The sequence below is a fragment of the Puma concolor genome, chromosome D1, assembly GCF_028749965.1.
Source record: "Puma concolor isolate L17-30 chromosome D1, mPumCon1.1.hap2, whole genome shotgun sequence".
In the NCBI taxonomy this organism is placed as follows: Eukaryota; Metazoa; Chordata; class Mammalia; order Carnivora; family Felidae; genus Puma; species Puma concolor.
The window spans coordinates 36,742,322-36,758,402 of NC_141676.1; the positions used below are offsets into that span (position 1 = coordinate 36,742,322).

The 16,081-nt window shown below is 36.6% G+C and overlaps 1 long non-coding RNA gene across 1 annotated transcript in view; it reads left to right on the top strand.

Annotated features, from left to right (window-relative positions):
• LOC147576594 (uncharacterized) overlaps positions 1–15,057 on the top strand; it is a 124,455-nt gene extending 109,398 nt beyond the window's left edge. The window contains exon 3 of the long non-coding RNA XR_015241426.1: positions 14,932–15,057. This is a non-coding gene — a long non-coding RNA (uncharacterized LOC147576594). The remainder of the gene's footprint in view (positions 1–14,931) is intronic.
• Positions 15,058–16,081: the final 1,024 nt, after the last annotated feature.

The window sequence follows — 16,081 nt, forward strand, 5'->3', positions numbered from 1 at the left end:
GTCAGCCACCAGGCTCTCTGTATGGGACAAGACTTTTTTTCTATTTCTTTTTGAATACCTGCATTCTGTGTTGCTAGAGAGAGTCTTAGTTTGCAATCTCTCTGAAATGTTCGGGAAGATAAATAACGACACTATTCTAATGAGCCATTGAGCCAATTTTTGGTTTGGCTTTAAAATTTCTTAGGGCCCATAGTCTGAGTTATTACCCAGTGTCCTGTCAGTCTATTAGAACTGATTGAACTCGAGTATATGCTCATGAGGGCAGGGGATTTTGTCTTATTCAGCATGTAACCTTAGTACCTTAAGGCAAACTTCCCAAATACTTAATGCTTAATCAAAATATGAAACAATTGTGGGAAGCAGGCACAGCACAAGCCCCATTTTGTTGATGAGAAAACAAAATAAGAAGGGTCTTTTGACTTGTTTAAAACACACACACACACACACACACACACACACACACACGGGGGTGTCTCAGTCAGCGACACACTGTTGATCTCAGCTCAGGTCTTGATCTTAGGTGTGTGAGTTCAAGCCCTGCTATGGGATCTTCACTGGACATGAATCTACTAAAAAAACCAACACACACACACACACACACATACAGTAAGCAGCACAATCCCTTCACCTTTGCCCCCTCCTTTTTGAGTGACTCCAAACTAAAGGTTATTCAGTACTTGTTGATAGCTGGTTTTCACTCAAATGAGGTTGTTAAGGAGAGAAAATCAGAGAAAACCCAATGAACCTTAGCAACTAGAAAATACCATTTGATATACAGAGACATATGAAAAGAATTCAGAATCATTAGCTTTTAAAAAGATACCAGGACTTTTGTGGCTATCCATTACATGAGGGTACAAGAACCTACATGATTCAACGAAGCTGCTCTCTAGAAAGCTCAACAGGTCAGGAAACTATCATAACAAACATTTCAGAGGCTTTCTTTTGTGCCTGATCACTTGTCACTCAACACTCCTAAATTATTTCAATTTATCTTTTATTTGTAAAATTTTTTTTAAACTTATTTAAAATCCAATTAATTGACATTATCCTTAATAAACGTTTAAGAGAAGCAGCTAAAATATATTTTCTCACTTTCTATTACCTTCTTTTGTTCCTGCAAATTTATCCCAAGCTTTTCTGCTTTAAAATAATAATTATTATTATTTAAAGAAATTCAAGAGTTCAATATGCATGTTCTGTAAAATAATAAAATGATAAAAGAGGACTCTCACAAATACTTAGGATCTGTTTAGAATTGCACCTGCCTCATTTTACAAATATGTGAGTGCTGGACATGAGTTTTTGAATTTCTGGCTTTATCAAAACTCTTAAAGATTCAGTTAGTTAATGGTAGGCACCTGAAATTTTATTTATTATTTATTTATTCATTTATTTATTAAGTTTATTTTTTTTTATTTTGAGAGAGAGTGACAGAACACATGAGCTGATGAGGGGCACGGAGAGGGAGAGAGAGAATCCCAACCAGGCTCTGTAATGTCAGCACAGAACCCGATTAGGGGCTCAACCTCACAAACCGTGAGATCATGACCTGAGCCGAAAGCAAAAGTCTGAAGCTTAACAGACTGAGCCACCCAGGTGCCCCGACACCTAAAGTTTTAATATCTACCATTTTAAATACACCAACCTTAAGATAAACTAAAGCAGCACATAAAAAGCAGTTCACCACCTAACAGATATTTCCTCTGACCTAACTCAGCCACAAATCTTTCTTTCTCTAAACCTATCCAAAACACAAAGCTAATACAATATGGGCTGAAACTCATTGCAATGATACCCAGATTATCTACAGCTCATTGAATTTCACTTACTTTCTTAGGCCTGGGAGAGACGAGCAAATCACCAATAATGCTACAACTGTCTGCAGTATATTCCTTTCTATTCTTTCTTTTGAACACACAAAAATGGTGCTGAATTGCTTGGGAGTGAACTATTTCCCCACTGTTCCCTGCGAGCCACTTTTCAGATAGTGATGCATGTTCTATTTACAGTGTATGCTGGCTTCCAAATTTTCAGAATAGAATACTTCTTGAAGGAACTTGACTATTCTTCTCTTACATTGATTTTAATAGAGCCTCAAAACAAATTGCAAAGTCAGCAAAATTCACCCTCAACCTGTGGATGGATAGATGATAGATAGATAGATAGATAGATAGATACTCAAACACACACACACACACACACACACACACACACACACACACACAGATTAGCATATATTTCTTCATGGTGTAGTAGATACAGGCCAAATGTCTACTGAGAGAAATGTTTGTGTTTCCACTACCCAGGTACAGAGACTATTGAAAAATTAAGAGACTATTAGCAGGCATTTGACTTTGGGCAAGTTGCATAACCTCTCTGTGTCACTGTTTCCTCCCTTGCTAAATGGGAACAATAACAACAATAATAATAATAAATATTTCAAAGGATAATATGCAAATAATTTAATAAATATAAAGTTCTCAGAATAGTGTATTGCATTCTGTACTTTTATATAAAAATTTTCTATTAGATTACTCATTCACACACACAAATGCTCTCTTTTATTAATTTTGGCATTAATGTGTTTATTTCCTTCCTTTTAAAAAATGTTCCTTTCAAAGTCACAGGGATAAAAGCACATAAATATAGTAAGTGATATTGTGATAATGTTGTATGGGGACAGATGGCTAGCTACACATGTAATGAACATAGTATAATGTATAAAGTTGTAAATCACTTTGTACACCTCAAATTAATGTAACTTTGTGTGTCAACTATACTCATATAAAAAAATAAAATGAAATAAAATTAAAATGTTTCAATCAGTGAAAGAATTGAAAATATTTAACATTTGTAACTACAAATTCTAAATCTGTGGAGATCACACATATTCAAATTATGGTGAGATTTGGTTTGATTTTTAAATCAAGATTCCATAAAAAAAAACCCACACCTAATGAATGTTCACTACATTCAAGTAATCCACTCTGAAGGTCAAGCATGCACTTCTTTTTTAGGACATTTGAAGGCACTTTTAGGATTTTTTAAAATATTTTATTTATTATTTAAAAAAATTTTTTTTAACATTTATTTATTTTTGAGACAGAGAGAGACAGAGCATGAACGGGGGAGGGTCAGAGAGAGGGAGACACAGAATCTGAAACAGGCTCCAGGCTCTGAGCTGTCAGCACAGAGCCTGACGCGGGGCTCGAACTCATGGACCGCGAGATCATGACCTAAGCTGAAGTCGGCCGCTTAACCGACTGAGCCACCCAGGCGCCTCTATTTTATTTATTTTTAAGAGAGAGAGAGAGAGAGAGAGAGAGAGAGAGAGAATGAGTGGGGGAGGGGAAGAGAGAGGGACACACAGAATCCAAAGCAGGCTCCAGGCTCTGCTGTCAGCACAGAGCTCAATGTGGGGCTTGAACTCATGGACCATGAGATCATGACCTGAGCCAAAGTCAGACCGAGTCACCCAGGCACCCCAAAAGAGTTTTTTAAGTCCTCTCTACAGCCACCATGGAGCTCAAACTCATAACTCTGGGATCAAGAGTCTTATGCTCCACCAACTGAGCCAACCAGGAGTCCAGCTAGGAGCACAATGTTATGCATACCTAGTAAAATTTTTTTTCCTTACTTTATTGTATACTTTATTTTTAATGCATTTTCTATTTTAATCACCCACCAGAGACTCTATAGTTAACTCTGAATGATGTTTTTGCATGATCCTAAAACCAAATCTATCCACAAATAGTGCATATGTAACACAACCCAGAAAATTCATATAAATAAGATTAAATCCACTTCCCAAAGAAAGGGAAATTCCAAAAATATTTAACAAAGAGAGGTTACTAATGTGGATATTTAGGCTCAGAAATATATGCCCCCCCAAATGCAGCAGCAACCTACTTATCAAATTGCTTTTGTGCAATCTCAAACCTCTGAAAATTCAGCCCAACAAACCATTTATTTATTTATTTTTCTTGTTGTGCCAGGAAAAGTTTCTAAATAGCAAACATGACAGTCTCTACTTTCAGTGTCCAAAGTTTAACAGAAGAGATACACATTAAATAAATAATTATCAAATACTTAAACACTACTGTGATAACTGTAATTGTTATATATAACCTTAAGCTAGTTGTTTACATTATGTGACCCGCAGTTTTCATAGGTTTAAAATAGGTATCATAAAACATTTTACAAGGTGTGTTGGGATTAGATAGATATGTAAAATATTTGACATATATTAAGCACTCATTAAATAACAGGTATTGAAAAAAGAAATACTAAAACAATTTATTTCTAAATGTATTTTTAAGTATTGGGGAGAATCATTAATCACTTAAATATTTTAATAGAAAAATATGCTTGTAATGTTTTCTTATAATTGTAAAGTTAGTAGAGATTATAATAACTTTAATTTTATAACAAAATCTAATATTCCATAGCTTACGTTATTCAAAGCACATCTGAATACATTTATTCTGCTGCTTACTGTGGGGCACAGAATGAAAATTTTCCATGTAAGAAGCAGCCAGATAAAAACTAAAGCCTATAATATAGATCTTCTTTGATGAGGCTTATTATAATATAAGAAATGTTTAATGATTTCCTATTTTGAGGAACTTAGTGTTACCTTGGGGATAAATACCAATTCTCTTTTGTTTGTTCTTTCTTAATCACTTGTTCATATATTGTAGACTTGAATATCATCTCCCCTGTTTGGATTCACAGTTTCTCCATTAATAAATATTGTCAATGGGGTCACAAGAATTGGTTCAAATATGATCTTACCAGTGATTTACATTATGCCCCTAGATCTCCTTTCTGTGTCAGAATTTACATTAGAGGAAAATTTGAAGTAGTGAATTACTTGACCAGTTCTTTAATATAACATATTTAAAATATTTGAAATCATCCAAATTTCTTTCATTTTAGACATCCTGATGCTGGTGACCTGTCTCTTCCAAGTATTTCCTGGACATTGCTCACTCTGGACTTTATTTTTATTTCCTAATACTAGAACATATCATATCTAATCAACAGTCCAGCAGTCTATTCATTTTACTTCATGGTTAATTTCTCTGGAAATCAAATCCTCTCTCTTTAGGTGGCTACACTTTCCTTAAAGATCTTTTTTCGTTCTTCAGAAAGTACATTCCTGACCCAATTCCCTATTCTCTCTAATTTATATATCTGATAATAATATGTGTGTGTGTGTGTGTGTGTGTGTGTGTGTGTGTGTGTACACACACACACACACACACACACACACACACATATATAAAATACATTTCAAATGCATGTATATTGGGGCACCTGGGTGGCTCAGTCGGTTGGGTGTCCGACTTCAGCTCAGGTCATGGTCTCACAGCTCATGAGTTCAAGCCCCGCGTCGGGCTCTGTGCTGACAGCTCAGAGCCTATAGCCTTCTTCAGATTCTCTCTCTCTCTCTCTCTCTCTCCCCTCCTGCACTCATGCTCTGTCTCTATCTCAAAAATAAATAAATCTTAAAAAAATTAAAAAAAATAAAATGTATGTATATTAAAGTCTACTAAATACTTAATATCTGTATATACTATTAAAAAACGATGTAGATATACAGCCTTTGTAAAGGATTCCCTAGGGACCCTCCTATAAATACATACATATTCCCACATAATATACAGTTTATATTTTAAGTCGAACTATCCTAAATGCATCGTGCCAATTTGATAAATATGTATAAATTATATAAGTCTGGTGCCGGGAGGCGGGTAACACAATTCTTCCTATCTTGCAGGAAATCTCACTGGTAGCCATAGGCAACAAAGTAACTTTATAGAAGTTGCTTCCCTTAAGTGGTACAAAAAGTGGACACTGTAAAATGTTAGGGGTCTCTCTTAGATTCTAAAAGAGTACTTGAAAAGGCAAGAGTAATGGAAAATTTGAGATGAAAAATAGGAAAATCAAAAGAACACGTTCAACCAAATGATCTAAGTGTATTTCTTGGGACTAACAGCTCTAAGTCATGTGGTAGCTGAGCTTTTTAGTACACCAGTGGGAGTATGAACGAAGGCAGTAATTTTCATTTAAAATGCCAAGAATATATAGTGCTAATACCAATTATCACAGCAGTGGTCATGGAAACTTTTCACTTCAAAATTACAGCTCTGCACAGTGTAAAATGTGTGAGTATAACTTGCTGTTTTCACTCCCTCACACCCCCTCACTCTTTAACCATTTTTAATCTGTTTCCAGCCACTCCCTTTTGAGAAATGGCCTGAGTATTACTAATGGTCCCAAGATGGACAAATGTAGTCACATCTTTAGTAAGTCAACTGAAAAAATTGTATTGAGTGCATCATTCTATGGTCTCATGGATCCGAATACAGGGTTGAATGAGGCAAGAATTCTTGTTCTAAAAGAAACCCCTGTTCAATGAGGAGCATAAAAACATGTAAATATTTATGATTCAAATCACTGTTTTTTCAATGTTTTTTTACTTACTTTGAGAGAGAGGGAAAGAGAGAGAGACTGAGTGGAAAAGGGCCAGAGAGAGGGAGATAGAGAATCTCAAGTGGCCTCTATGCCGAAAGCATGAGACTCACAATGCATGGGATCATGACCTGAGCCAAAATCAAGATTTGGATGCTTAACCTACTGAGCCCCCCAGACACCCCAGTGTGTTGTGTTTTGATGTCAGTATAAAGTCCTATCAGACTCTAGAGGTAAGATCAAGGACTCAAAAAATAATCTGAAAGATTTCATTGAAATTTTTAAATTTAAATTACAGTTTTGTGGAATATACAGTTTCTAGAAAATTAGCAGTAGGAGTCACCTCATGAACTTCCAGTGAGGAAAAAAAGTTATACAAAGGTTTTCTGCATCTGAAAACATTCTGTCTCTCCAAAGCTATCACATCTGTATGTCAGAGAGCATTGTATTTCCAAGTTATAGATCTGAGAGTTCTAGAATGGAACTTATTACAATGGAGAGAAGACACAAAATACCCATCAGAAATGGGAGGAGTAATATCATCACAGATTATATAGACATAAAAAGATACTAAAGAAATATTTTTAACAACTTTATGCAAGTTAATCTGACAGATTATCTGAAATGGACACATTCCTTAAAAAGCAAACTACCAAAGATCACTGTATTAGAGTTCTCCAGAGAAATAGAACCAACATTTATATGGAGAGAGAAGTATTGTGAGGAATTGTTTCACATGATGATGGAGGCTGGCAGATGTTAACATTTATAGGGGTAGTCACCGAGCTCACCCATCCAATGTCTAGCAGGCTCAAGACCATTAGAGCCAATGTTTCAACTCGAGTCTGAAGGCAGGAAGAGGCCAATGCCCCAGTTTGAACCATTTAGCAAGCAGAATAATTTTGTTTACTAAGATGAAGGCCAGATATTTTACTATATTCAGGCCTTCAACTTATTGGACAAGGCTCACCTACATTAGTAAGAGCAATCTTCTTTACTCAACCTACCAATTTAATTGTAAATATCATCCCCAATATCCTTACAGAAACACCCAGAATAATGTTTGATTAGATACCTGGGCATCCTATGGTCCAGTCAAGTTGACACATAAACTTAGCTATCATACTCACTCAGGAAAAAAAAAAAAAAAAAAAACCTGAACAACTCAATATCTGCTACAAAATTGAATTTTAGTCACAAATATTCCTGCCAAGAATCTTCCATTCCTATGGTTTCCTGGTAAATTCTACTAAACACATAGGAATAAATCATACCAAGTTTATACAAATTCTTCTAGAAAATTAAAGGGGTAGAAATATTTACCAACTCATTCTAAAAAGATTGGCATTATTCTGATACCAAAATGAATGTAGATATAATAAATTAAAATAGAGACCAATACCAAATATCAATGCAAATTTTAACACACTTTTAGAAAATCATATATAACAATATGTAAAATGGATAATTCATCAATTCCAGGTAGATTTTATCCCAAAAATGCAAGTTTAGTTTAACATTTGAAAATTAATCGATATAATTTGCCATGTTATCAGGCAAAAAAGAAGAATCATCTGGTCCTCTCACATATGCAGAAAAATCACTTGAGCTGAGCCAACATTTCCTAATCAAAATCTTTAGTAAGATGAAACACCTGAGTGGGTCAGTAAGTCCAGCATCTGACTTCAGCTCAGGTCATGATCTCATGGTTCATAAGTTCTAGCTCCACATCAGGCTCTGCACTGACAGCATGGAGCCTGCTTGGGATTCTCTCTTTCCCTCTCTCTCTCTCTCTCTCTGCCCCTGTCCCACTCGGGCTCTCTCTCTCTCAAAATAAATAAATAAATAAACTTTAAAAAATCCTTAATAAGCTAGAAATGAAAGAAAACTTCAACCTCGTAAATATATCTTTCAAAAACCATTAGCTTACAACATATTTAATGATGAGTGATTGAATGCTTTCCTCCTAATATCAAGAATAAGGTAACAATGACTGCTCTTGCCATCTTTAACATCATACAGGAGGGTCTAGGTTGTATAATAAGAAAAATAAATATGGGCATCCAGGTTGAAAAAGAAGGAATACAAACTTTGTTTTATTCATAGACAAAATTATCAACTATTTAAAATATTCTATATAATCGACAGAAGTGTTAGTATAACTAATAAGTGAGTTTATCACAGTGGTAGGATAGAAAAATCAATATCCCCAAATTATATTTTTACATAGTAACAAAGAAAGAGCCAGAAATTGACATTTTAAAAATAGAGTTTATAATAGTATAAAAATATGATTTCTAGAGGTAAATCTGACAAAATATGTACAAGACCTATACCTGAAAATTAAAGATTGTTGATGGAAATTATAAATGATCTAAAGTAAATAGTTATGCATGATAAATTTCATCCACATCGATTGCAAAAATAAATATCGTTAAGATAATAATACCTCCAAAATCAATCTATGAATTAAATGGAACCACTAGTTTATAAATTGGCAAACTGATTCTAACATTGATATAAAAATATAAAGGAACCAGAAAAGCTGAACCATCTTTGCAAAGAAGAACAAGGATGGAGGACTTAAGATTGTAATAAATCTATAGTAATCATGAGAAAATTTTTGCTGGTGATAGATATGTTGTTTGTCTTAAAGATGGAGATTGTTTCGTGGCTATTTACATATCTGCACACTTGAATACATGTGATTCATTATATATCAATCATACCTCCATAAAGCTTCAAAAAAATTATGATAATGTGAATACATTTTTGGGCATTCTCCCGGGCTTTGGAAAAGTTCTATTAAAATGAGGTCCCCTGATATTTTGCTTGCTCAGATTTACTATAAACCTATAATGATTAGAATCTGCATCTGGACTTATACTGGCCAATGTTTTGCTCCATAAATGAGATAAGGGCTTGAGCATAAAGTTCTATGAGGAGAGGTACTTTTTAATGCTTATGTCTGCTCTACAGTGTTCATGACTGTGGGCCAAAGAGATATTTAGACTATTAATGAATGAAATAAGTCATCTATCATAATGATCAGAAAGTGCTTGGCCATCAGAAATTCATCTATTTATCACCAAATAGTTAAACTCTTCTAAAAGAATAAGTGTAACTAAATGATTTGCCACCTCGTAAATATTGGAAAACGTAGAGATCCATTTCTATTTAGAGTGAACCAATGAATTCTTTTGAGAATTAGCTTTCAAAAGAAGGGACAGCATGACTACAGTTTGCCAGAATTATTATTTATCTTTTTTTCCCTTTTATTGCCATCCAGTAAAACTAAGAGGTCACAAAACCAAATTTCATTATGTCTATAAAAAAAAAAAAACAACTGTGAGATAGATAATCTCAACCACAGGTAACAGTGAAGAACATTAGGGCTTAGCAATATAAATAACTTGCTTGGGTCCTAGAGAGTAAAGTGGCAAAGCTAACACTTGAATTAAGAAGTTACTGGTTCCAAAGCTATGATCATCCCTTCTATTGTGGATGGAAATTATGAACAGCATATCTAGGAATATTTTTTTTCAATCTTACGATGAATGACTTCTACATTTAGGCTGCTAACAACAACTTATACATGGTGTTCTCTCTGACTTTGCTGTATTTTCCTTTTAAGGGCTTTTACTCATTAGGCAAGTACTTTTTTTTTTAATTATGCCTCAGGTAGTCACTTATGACCACTTTCTTTGTACATTGTAGACTTTGAACTCTCTCTTGGGCTGGGATCAATAGAACAGTTTGTGTTGAGATGGAACATGGAAGAAATAAAGAAAGCGTAAATTGAGCAGGGAGGAATGAGGCCAGCTGAAGGCAGCATCTAGAGAAATTAAGTGACTTAGGAATTCAGGAAGTATAAAAGAAAAACAGATGTAATGGAAAGAGGGCCCAAAAAGATTAGGCGCATTCATTAAGTTTTGAAAAAAAGTCATCATCAAAGGTAGCAAATGTGGTTTACTGATGTGAGAGCTAGCAGTGGTAAAATATGAACTTAATTTTTGTTTCCTCGAAACTACTAAGAAAAGCAGAAGAAAGAGTGAAGGGGGGGGGAGAAGAGTGTTTATCTCAGTAGTAAGTGAAAGTGTGCTTGAAATAGAGATCACACCAGCATCAGTGATCAGAGAGACTGATGGTCTCTCCAAGGGAGACTTGGTAAGACCAAGGACTACCAGCAGACTGGGCAGAGAGGGGCTGCAGCGTGCTTTTGTGTGCACTGTCTAGAGACTCCATGCTCATAGGACTCACGTTCCTGGAGGAGGGGGCCTCAGTAGTCGTCTAGTCAAGGACTCCTACATACGGATGGAAAAGCTAACATCAGGGGACCTAGCCAAGTCAACAAGCTCATACATTCCCTTTGTCCTGCCATCATACCACCCTGCCCTTATTGATAACCAGAGTTAGCTTGCACTTGGTTTCCCTTTCACGTGCATGCATATGTGTGTGTGCATCCTTCTGAGGAAAGAGTAGAGGGAGCATGTCACCTATAGAAAATCCATCTGTAACATATTGCCAGATGACTGAGAAACCCCTAAGAGGAGGATGTTGGGATCAGCTAGCTAGTGAGTAATAGAAGGAAAATTTTTCTCCATGTAATGCCTCAAATGACATCCCCCTATTTCTATTTTATTAATCTTAATTTCAAGTGAATAATATCGTGTGCCACTAAAATGCCTTCTAAGAAGTATCCTGAATAAAAAATATAAAAACAAAAACAAAAACATAGACTATCCTGGGAATCAGAGATTTCATTGTCGGTTTTACCACACATATGCTGTGTGGCATTAGGTTTTTGTGTACTCTCTGTGCTGTGAGATTTATTCAGAATAAAGAAACATGATCTCTATTATTTCCTCTCACACTGGCATTCTGTAATGTGTCATAAAATGATAAATAACAACCTTCCATAGACTTACAGCAACCTGGAAGTTCCTTTTTTCACTGCCCACCACTCAGAGAACTACCCCCAAGTTCTGTTATTCCATCTACACTCTACCCAACCACCTTCAAGCAGAAAAAAGTGGAACAGACTATATTCTCCATGATGACCAGGGTTAGGACTCGTTGTGAAACTTGTGATATGTGTTAGTCTTTGCTTATTTATTGAATGACTATAAAGGTCATTGAGGATGCAGTTTATAATTGTCTACCTAGCCAAATAAAAATACAATCTTCACACTGTACTTAAAGACCTTTAAACATTGTATTTCTTTTTTTTAATTTTTACATGTGTATTTTTGAGAGGGAGAGAAAGAGAGAACAAACAGGGGATGGGCAGAGACAAAGAGGGAGACAAAGAATCTGAAATAGGCTCCAGGCTCTGAGCTGTCAACACACAGCCCAGTGCGAGACTTGAACTCAGGAATGGTGAGATCATGACCTGAGCCAAAGTTGTACGCTTAACCAACTGAGACACCCAGGAGCCCCTAAAAATTGTGTTTCTACTTATTGCGAAACTAAAGATAAGTCTTCATCATCACCATTGGCAACATTTTCTTAAAAAACAAGAACATATATTTAGTCATATGGAATAATAGACAAAAACATACAAAGTCATAAATAAAAACAATTTTTGACCAGAGACTGCTAATAGTAGTTTTATTCCTCCCCCCCCAAAAAAAAGATATTTAGTCTAATCTATTTTCACAACACACCTGAGTGTCCCATACTTTGGCTGGCAAGATGAAGTTTGAATATTGTATCCCTGCCTGTCTCTTAATATTATGAATTTGGCAAACACTCTGTGAGATCTAAAATACATAGGCATCATACAAGGCACTAGTTATAGAAGGCTGAATGAGGTAGGTTTTTTTACTTCAAGTTCAGTCTATAGCAAAAGAGGCAGAACTCTAAATACAAATTTACTGGATACAAATTAAGTTCAAAATAAAGTTTGTACAAGGTGTTACTGAGAACAGAGAATAAGTGGCAGCTAATTCTGCTCGAGAGACATGAACAATTTCACAAAGAAACTGGTTTTGTTGAATAAGAGATTTCCCCCCTCTTTGAGAGGATGTTTCCTTAGAGGGAAGGCAGGGGGAGTTTTCCAGATTGAACAACACCAGACCAGAGAGTTGGATATGGAGAGTGAATTTAGAGACTAGATAATGAAGTGATGTTGGAACATAAAGCTATCCTTATCCTAAAGAAGTGTCATGGAGAAGCTAATGAATTGGATAGAGACAATGTAGTAAGAGGACTTATATATCAATAAAAAAAAAAAATGGAAATGCTGACCCATGCTAATTTTAAGACAATATTCTGTATAGACATTTTCCCCAATGTCTGACTTCCCACCTCTTTTTTCATAAAATAATATAATTTCTTTCAAAGACCTAATTCCCTTCTATATCCAGTCAGTATTGTTTTACTAGAGATGAGTCTAGTAATTAGAATGTAACCAAGGCCTGATAGGTTGTATACAGTGTTTTTCTCCTGACAATGATAGTGATTTAAGAATGGATATGATTCGGGGCGCCTGGGTGGCGCAGTCGGTTAAGCGTCCGACTTCAGCCAGGTCACGATCTCGCGGTCCGTGGGTTCGAGCCCCGTGTCGGGCTCTGGGCTGATGGCTCAGAGCCTGGAGCCTGTTTCCGATTCTGTGTCTCCCTCTCTCTCTGCCCCTCCCCCGTTCATGCTCTGTCTCTCTCTCTGTCCCAAAAATAAATAAACGTTGAAAAAAAAAATTTTAAAAAAAAGAATGGATATGATTCATGTTAGTCCCCTAAGAATATAGCTCAGAAACATTGCTGTGATGGTTAGAAGAAGAAAGACTAAAGCCAGAGCCTAATTTAAAGGCAGAAATTATCCTGAATTTTTTGGTTTGTAAAGCATTAAAAAAAGAAAAGGCCCATTTTGCTGTAGCTAATTTGAATTGAGATCCTTTCATTTGCAACCAAAATAGAGGAAAGAATGAGGATTTAATATGGTAATATTTAATAATGTTAAATACAATTGTATATTTAAATATAGATGACTGACCTTCAGATGCCAGTTTATGACAGATTGCAGAGAGTATGAAGCTGGAAAGATCAGGCTAAAATCTACTGTGATGGAACCTCCTTGAGATCCTCTCTCTCCTCCTCTCTCTGCCCTTTCCCTGCTCATGCTCTCTCTCCCTCCCTCTCTCTCTCTCTCTCTCTCTCTCTCAAAAAAAAAAAAAAAAAAAACAGAAAGAAAGAAAGAAACTTTAAAAAAGAAAGAAAGAAGGAAAATGGAGATTACCCTTGGTGAACCTGGTATAATCAGATGAAAACCTTTAAATAAAAAATGGGCCTTTGCTTGTAAGGGAGAGACTCTTTTACTGCCTCTGAAGAAGGAAGCTACCATGTTGTGAGACAGTGATATGACTGTATATATTGCACACTTTCTCCGTGCCTGGCTCTGGGTTTGGACCTGGGAATTCAATGTGGAATGAAATAAATGAGGCTTCTAGCCTCCATTTCTAGGATCACTTCATTAATCTAGGCTCTTATCATTATTTTCCTAAGATAAGTACTATGTGATTTTGTTACTATTTGTTATGCCATTCTTCATCTTTTAAAAAAAAATATGTATTTTTGAGAGAGAGAGAGAGAGCTAGCGAGAGGGGGAGGGGCAGAGAGAGTAAGAGAGGGAGACAGGATCTGAAGTGGGCTCTGTGCTGACAGCAGAGAGCCTGATCTGGAGCTCGCACCTATGAACTGTGAGATCATGACCTGAGCTGAAGTCGGAGGCTTAACCAACTGAGCCACCCAGGTGCCCTGACATTCTTCATCTTTTAGTGCATACTGTAATTAATGAAGAAAAAATTAAACTTCCTACTCAAACTTGAGTGACTCCAGGTCAATACTTAATGCTTTCTTCCTCCTGGTATATCTCAGTTCCTCAGAAAAGCGTGGCACTGTGTAGATGTCAGTAAATATTTGTTTAAAAAATGAAATGAGAAACTTGAAGTTCTCATATTCATAATAAACACTTTTAATAGAAATATAGTTGTGTGTGTGTATGTGTGCATGTGTGTGCGTGTGTGTTTCACATTTCTGTGTTCAGGCTTTAGTTTCATAATGCATCCACAATTCAAACCCTTCTCACCACTGAAGCAGTTGCTGTCCCCACTACGTTAATATTCTCCCAGCACTTCCCTCTACATGATAAAGCCTGCTTATTTTGAAAACCACGAATCTCCACCTGAGGGCTTTTGACTTGCAATAGAACATTCTTGACCACAAGAGGGCAAATCAGAAATGTCCCTTTAAGTAGTCCTCAGCCCCTGATTAGCAGAAATTTGACGGAAATCTCCCCCAGCTTCCTGACCCCTTGACTGGAATAACTCTCAAGTATGCTCTATCCTTTCTCTCAGAGGTTTCCAGAGGAATTGGGCACCAGATGCCTGCAGGCAAAGTAACTTGTTAGATGATGTATTCTCTGTTGACTTTCTTTCTTTCTTGTCTATTCCAGTCCCCTGCTTTCTCTCCTGTCCACCTGCCCTGAAATACTTGCCTCGAAATCTGCATCTGGGAAACACACATAAAGGCTACATCTTCACTGCTACACTTGTCCACACCACCATTATCTCTGGTCTGGATTTTTAAGGTAATTTGTGGAATTTTTGTCTTGTTTTCATCTTTGCAGTTCCTGCAAAATATTCTCACTTCACCAGCTAGAGTGTTTCCTACAAACTTTTCAAATTGTGTCACTTCTCTGACCAAAATCTTTGTTAACACCCCCACCCCCATTTATTAGGGTGCCTGGTGTCTCAGTCGGTTAAGCGACCAACTTCTGCTCAGGTCATGATCTCACAGTTCATGGGTTCAAGCCCCACTTCGGTCTCTGTGCTGATAGCTCAGAGCCTGGAGCCTGCTTCCAACTATGTTTCACCCTCACTCTCTGCCCCACTCACGCTCTGTGTCTCTCTCTGTCTCTCAAAAAATGAATAAATATTAAGAAAATTTAAAAAAAACCTCATTTCTTGATATTAAAGGACTTGGAAGGCTCTGCATGATCTGACTCCAGGCTTCTCTGACCTCTCCTTCTCTTCCTCCTCTCTCTTTTGCTCACTCTGCTCTAGCCACACTGCCTTCCTTACTGCTCTTCAACACAGTAGGCCCAATATTCTCCCAATTCCATCAGCCAGGGATTTTGTGCATTCTGTTACTATGGTCTGGAATGTTTTCCCCATTGACAGCTGAATGATGCTTCCCTTGTGTTTCAGGTGTTAATGCAAATGCTATCCTCTCAGTGAGGATATCCCCCAAAATAATGAAACTTTTCTCCATTATAGTTAATACCTTCCAGCCTCCTTCAAAATATATACCTCCACCTCAGAATTCTAATTCCAGACTTATATACACACCTGCTCTAATACTCCACTGGGGATCTAGACATTTCAGCTCAACGTGTCCCAAGCTGAACTTCCAAACCTGATTCACACATTCAGTTGATGGCAACCATACACTTACATTTTCTCAATTGCTCAGGTCAAAAGTCTCGAAGTCAACTTAACTTCCTTCTTTTATAAAACTCAGGTCCAGTAGATCAAAAATTCTATTGACGGAGAGGGAGGGAAGATGGCGGCGTAGGAGGACGCTGGGCTCACCGCGCGTCCTGC